Raw genomic sequence first — 6,751 nt, forward strand, 5'->3', positions numbered from 1 at the left:
CATCTGGAGTGCAGTAAACGTACCCAGAAGCAAGAAAGCAGCTCTGTAAGGGTCAGGAGTACAGAGAGCGGCTGCTGACTCCAGGCGCCACCCCAAAACCCACATGCATTTCCTTGTGTAAACACATGTGGCCAAAAGGCAGCCATGGTCACCTTTCTCCAACGTGAGCCCTATAAAACCGCCAGCAAAGTGAGGAACAATGTCACTATTATTGTTTTAGAGGAATTCCTCCGAAGCAGAAAAGCATAGCCGCGCTGCCGACAAGGGTGTCTTTAAAAGCAGGGCTGACAATTGACTCCAGAGCCGAGGGGAGGAAAAAAATTCCCCCGGGGTTGATCATTTGCAGTTGTCTGGGACTTCCAGAGCTGCCCGATAACCTGCTGGGTCCTGCTGCCAGAGGCACAGCTGGGCACAGCTGGGCACACAGAGCCCTGACACACTCATCACCCCAGTGGGGCTGGTGCCAAGGCAGCCCTCCCCAGGGATGGGGTGCTTTGGGGCCAGCCCAGGGGAAACCCAGGGTGTTGGATTTAGAAGCTGGTGGAAAGCATCCGTGGAGCCCCTTCTATCTCAGCGGCGTGCAGGGCAAGGACTCGCTGAGAGCCAGGCAACTGCTCCCAAAGTTGTGCTGTGTTTATTGCCCCAGAAGAGGATTTCTCCCCCACCCAGTATCAGCTGCATGTGCAGCCCTGCTGATGCAATCAGAAGAGCAAGCTTTGTCCTGAGAGTTCACTGTACCTAGAAAAAAACCCGTGCTTTCATGGGGGGACTGACCAGGGCAAACATTTGGGGTCTGGGCCTGCTTTCTCTTGGGGGGTCCATGGATGGAGACCTTGTAGCTGCTTCTCCCTGGGGATTTATTGCCTGTCTGTAAAACCAGACATGGGCTGCCAGAAGCAGCAGGAGTGATAACCTGGAGCCAGACCCTGCTGGTAATGGGGAACCACGGCCTGGAGCTGCCCCAGCTGCAGCTTGTGGGCACTGAGCACAGCCCCCCAGCATGCCCAGGAGGGCTGGGACCTGGCAGCAGGCACAGGGCTCCTGCCAGCAGGATGCCACCCTCTGTCCAGAGCCCCAGGTGAACAGGGCTCCAGAGGGTCTCTGAGTCCCTGTGGGAGCCCAGGGCAAGAGGGTTTTGGGGACAGGACAGAGAAGGGGCTGTGAATATGTAGGGAGGTGCAGATAGGATGACTCCAGGCTTAACACCTGATTGGGATGACCTTGCTCCTGGATCAGGGCTGTCCTCTAGTGACCATAGATGAACATTTGAATTTCACTGATAAGCCCATCAAATAGTTGAGTGTGTTAGAGGCTGTATGAATGCACTGCAGAAAGTTTCTCTAGTGAGTCAGGGTTCCAAAACCTTTCTTTGGGGAGTTTATCTTATCAGGCAGGGATGCCTCGCTCCCCAGGAAACAGGGCCAGCTCAGCCTGAGTAATGAGGTTCTGAGCAAGAGCATTGCAAAACTAGAGGTGCTTTTTAAAAAGTCTGACATGGCAGAGAGAAGGGTGAGCAGAGAGGAAGAGGAGGCTTAGTCACGTTGGCCATAACCCAACACCCTGGTGCTTCTCCAGGGCAATGTCTTTAATGTCCTTCCTAGGACAAAGCTGTACATCTGCCTTCCCCCTTTCCCTGTGAGAGAACCTGGGGGCTGTTCCCAGCCAAATCCGCTCCTTAATTCCCTCCATCAGGGGCTGGGGCCAGCGAGAGGGATTCTGCCGGCATCGTCCCGAGGAGCCGGGAAGCCGCGTTCCCCCGTGGGGCCGCGCAACGAGGCCGGGCTGGGGCCGGGGTCCCACCGCCACGCTGGGCTGCCGGGGACGCCTCCAGCAGGGCACTGCCTGTGCCCTGCCGGAGGCAGCCGTGGGAGGATGAGCTGTCGGGAGCCACCGAGACAAGCAGCGAGTTCGATCCTGAGCGAAAACAAACCATCTGGCCAGCGAGCGAGCTCCCTCTCTCCCTCCGGCCGGAGCTGAGCCCCAGCCTGAGCCGAGCCTGGAAAGCCCCTGCGGTCCTTCGGGTCCCCTCACCACCGGGAGCCAGGCGGGTGGGAGCCAAAAGCTGGTGTAAATAACGTGCAAATACTGGCTCAAGTTTGAAACCAGCTAGTATTCCTGGGAAAGAGCAGTATCAGCGTCTGGGGAATCGACATCCAGAGCCGTCCCCAAAAGGAGGAGTATTAGTGCACAAGGATGATGCCTCCCCTGCTCCTCCTTTCTCCCCGGGCTGAAGGAGATCATGAATTTCCACCTACTGGGGAAATTCTTCCCAGGGTAAGCGCCAGCATTAAATTAAAACCTCCTTGGAGCCCTCCCCTAAAAGCCAGCGTGTCCCAGCCGCCATCCCAGTGTGGCCAATGTGGAGGGGCCCCTCGGGAGCGCCGGGTGAATGGTCCCTTCCAGCACATGTTGGGCACAATTCCTGGGGCTGGCCACTTGGGAAGCCTCCAAACTGCGGGGAGCTTTGGTTCCTGCCTGCTGTGCGTGTAAATCCCTGGACACCCACGCACTGGAGATGGAGCGGGACTGAGGGACCGGCGCTGCAGCTGCCAGAGCAGCCTGACCACGCTCTGCTCTCAGCGTGGGTGACCAGGACAGGCCAACAGTGACACGTGCTTGGCACTGAGCAGCTGGTGTGGGGATCTCTGTGCTCCCCCGCGTGGGTGTGCCCTCCCTGGTGAGGGTTAAGGCACTTGCACCTCCAGAGGCTTTGCAGCACACAGCTACAGGACGTGTGTGGTTATTATTGCCATTACCTTCGTTTTCTGTTCTTCAGAAAAGTAGTTACCCTCAGGATGGGGATCTAGGGGTGGCTGTGGAGGAGCTGGTAGTGTTTGCTGCTGGACTCTGTGAAGGTGGAAGAAAAGGAACTTTTTAATGTGGATTTTTCATAGTTGATAAAAAATAGGAAGATGGGTCTCTTTTGCCATGGCAGAAGGAAGTGTCACTAGTGATTAATGGCATTGTGAGCTCCTTGTTGAAATAGGGTCAAAGCCATTGTGTAGGAGACATTTAGGGCCAGTTCTGCCACCTGTCCAGTGTTTGCTGGGGACTGGGTTTGGCACGGGGCTGCTGGGGGTCACAGCCTCATCTCCAGGTGTCCTCCAAGGCTTCTCCTGCTTCCATCCGCTGAGCACGGGAAGTTTGGCAGGCTCCAGTGATGTCCGTGTAGCTCAAGCCAGCTGTGTGCTCCAGGACTGCATCCCAGCTGCTGCCACACAGAGTGCCCAGTGCTCAGACCCAGCTCATGGTCTGCCCTGCAGGGATGTGATTTTGGGAAGGGTTCAAGAGCAGGACACAGGGAACCTTGCTGAGGGCTCTGCCCTGTGTACCAGCCCATCTCTTCTTTAGCATCCTGGGCAGCCCCAGACTCTCGCCATGGTGGAAGACAAGTGCAGAGGACCTGAGGAGCAGCTGCGGGGGACAGATACCCACCAGCTCTGTGGGCCTTGTCCCCAGGACTGGCCTGGGATACAGCCCCGTCCTGTCCCTCCCTCTGCACACCACCAGGATCCCAGCCCGCCTCTCTTTGTAGTGCTATTTTTAAAACACCAAAGGAGAACTCCCACCTCTGTCTGCTGGAAACGTGGTGTGTCCCCCACAGCCAAGAGCTCTGCTCATTTTCAAACCTGCCGGAGTTAGCCTTAGATATAAAACCAAACAAGCAAACTGAAAGGGGCTTGTTGTGTAAAAAAGTTCCTCCGAATTAGTTATATCTGGCTTGTGATCCCTTTTTGATTGAATGCTTAATAGCAGCCAGGTGCAGGCAGTGCGGGACGCTTGCCCGCGCTCTGGAAGCAGCCTGGGAACGCCGGCCGGCGGGGCTGCCCACGGGTGGCTCGGTGTGTGGGCTGCTCCTGCCCTTCCTCTGCCTCCCGCTTATCCACAGGGATCCTGGCCTTTGTTTCCTCCCCTCAGCGCTGAACCAGCTCAGGAGATGCACACACGTGTGTGTTTGTGTGTGTGTGCGTGCGTGCACAAACAGAGCTCTGGCTGTCAGCTGTGCAGGAGCGCGGGCACGGACACGGGCATGGACACGGGCATGGACACGGACATGGACATGGACATGGGCACAGGCATGGACATGGACACGGGCATGGGCATGAACATGAACACAGGCATGAACATGGACACGGGCATGGACACGGGCATGGACACGGGCATAGATATGGACATGGACATGGACATGGACATGAACATGAACACAGGCATGAACATGGACACGGGCATGGACATGGACATGGGCATGGGCATGAACATGAACATGGGCATGGATATGAACATGGCCACGGGCATGGACATGGACACAGACATGGACACGGGCATGGACATGGACATGGACATGGACATGGGCACAGGCATGGACATGGACACGGGCATGGGCATGAACATGAACACAGGCATGAACATGGACACAGACATGGACACGGGCATGGACATGGACATGGACATGGGCACAGGCATGGACATGGACACGGGCATGGGCATGAACATGAACACAGGCATGGACATGGACACAGACATGGACACGGGCATAGACATGGACATGGACATGGACATGGACACTGGCACGGACACGGGCATGGCTGGGCCAGCACTGGGCAGGTTCCATGAGTGCAGCACACACAGATGAGTGTGCAGATGAGCACGCTCTGGGGGCAGCTGACACCTCTGTGCCATCCCAGCACAGCCCAGGACCAGGAGCCCTCCCTGCTCCCGGCGTTCCCTCACCTGGCATCCGAGACATTTTTCCATCCTGGCACTTCCAAACACGTCTGCTGGTGTTGGAGCCCCATCCCCCACTGTGTGTGTGCAGGTTCAGTGCATGCATTTTAGGAACAAACTGCCTGCGTAGATGATAATAAAATGTGGATGCCAGGGAGAGAGACTGTCCAGAAACTGCCAAGTTAAAGACATTGCTCTTCTGGAGCCTGACATGTCCCTGGGAGCACAGGGCCCAGGAGGGAGTGCTCCTGAAGGCAAGAATATTGACCTGGCCAGTTCTGGGTCAGGGCACAGCAGTGCCGTGGTGCTCGCTGGCCCTTGGTCCCTGTCGCCGTGCCAGGCTGTGGGAGCAGCACTGCCAGGCAGCTGAAGGTGCCTGAGCTGCTCCTGGCTTCATGTGGCCTTGGGGTCCTTTTCTATCCAATGTCCCTATTGCCAATACAGTATTTTTTTCCTTCCCTATCCCCTCCATTTCTTTTTCCCAAGTGATGCAATTGCCAGCAAACACTGTCCTAGAGAAAGATCTACAGCATGTCTCTTCCAGCTGAACTCCTGTAGTGCTGCCTGTAGCCTCTCTGGTTACTGAACTTCCAAATCCTCCAAAGAAACCCAATGACTTTATGCAAGCAATTTCCTTGTGCCTGAAAATACAGGCTTTGCCAGACCTCTTTCTGGGTGTCAGCATCCAGGAGGATGTGAACAGGAGAAGGAATCGTTGGGGCATACACGCTGTGCCCTGCAGAGGTGCAGCCCAAGGTGAGCTGGAGCCACACTTCCCAGGGCTCTGGGCTGAGTGGTTTTGGGGGGTTTGCCACCATCTGCAGGCAAGAGCTGGGCTGACACCAGAGGGTGAGATATCCACTGTCAAAAAAACCATCTGGACAAAGTTAACCTGTCAAAACATTCTGAGTGCACAACTCCCTCTGTGTGATCGTGCCCAACACCCTGGCGCTGGATCTGCCCTTGGCATCGTGCAGTGACAGTGCTCAGACCAGGTTTCCTCCATCACTGAAACACAGCTCCGGTTTCCCACCTGCAAACAGGGCTGATAACACCTTCAGGCTGTGGAAAGGAAGGTAAGATCCAAGGGGAAAAGGGGCCATGCTGGAGCCACTTCATTGTTATCCCAAGGGTTCAGGTGTGTGCAAATGGCTGCAGAGAAAAATCAGCCTAAGGTCTGTTCCTTCTCCTGGAGGGGAACTGTTTGTAGGATTAGGGCATATTTAGACATGGCAGAAATGGGATTCCTAAACAAAGGGCTGGGGGAGGTGAGTCCCTGCGCTGCTGCCACCGCTCCCACCACAGAGGGTTTCCAGATTCACTGCCTACCTGCCTGCAGGAGTAAAACTGTCCAGACCCACTGCCCAGAGCTCCAAACTTCCATTTTAGGAGCTGGTGGAAACAGGGTGAGGCCTTTCTAATTCCCTGCTCTCTTACCAGAGCGGGGAGGCAGGCTGGGAACAGGCTGCTGCCTGCTGGGGGCAGGACTGCCCCAGAGCCGCTGGGCACACGCCCAGTGCCCAGTAACGACCCCGATCCTGATCCTGCAGCAGGATCCTCCCCTCGGGCACCATGGCCACGCTGCCAAACCTCCAGCACGTGCCCAAGCTGCTTCCCCTGCCTGGCTGCATTTCAGCCAGGGCCCTTTGCCTGCCAGTGCTTTGTGTTGGTCATGGCATGGAGCGTCTTCTCCATTAAGAGCCATGGACTAAATTAAATGCTAAATTGCAGCACGGCAGGCCTTTGATACAGATTTTGTTTGGGATTGTGCAGTTAGCACAGGGGGACATGCAATCCTTGGAGCTGGTGTGCAGGAGCAAATTCCTTCCTATGGAAGGAATCAGGGCAGGCTGAAGGGAGGTGTCAGAGCCAGCTGTCACACAGTGGCAGGGCTGGGCCAGTTAAGGTTTGGCCTGAGTTTAGGAAAGAAAGATGAGTGATGCCAGATTGGTGCTACGGAGTGAGGAAGGGATGCTGCTGAGGATTTTGGATGCGGGAGGTGGAGGCAGAGCTGCACCACAGGCAC

The sequence above is a fragment of the Anomalospiza imberbis genome, chromosome 17, assembly GCF_031753505.1.
Source record: "Anomalospiza imberbis isolate Cuckoo-Finch-1a 21T00152 chromosome 17, ASM3175350v1, whole genome shotgun sequence".
Taxonomy (NCBI): Eukaryota; Metazoa; Chordata; class Aves; order Passeriformes; family Viduidae; genus Anomalospiza; species Anomalospiza imberbis.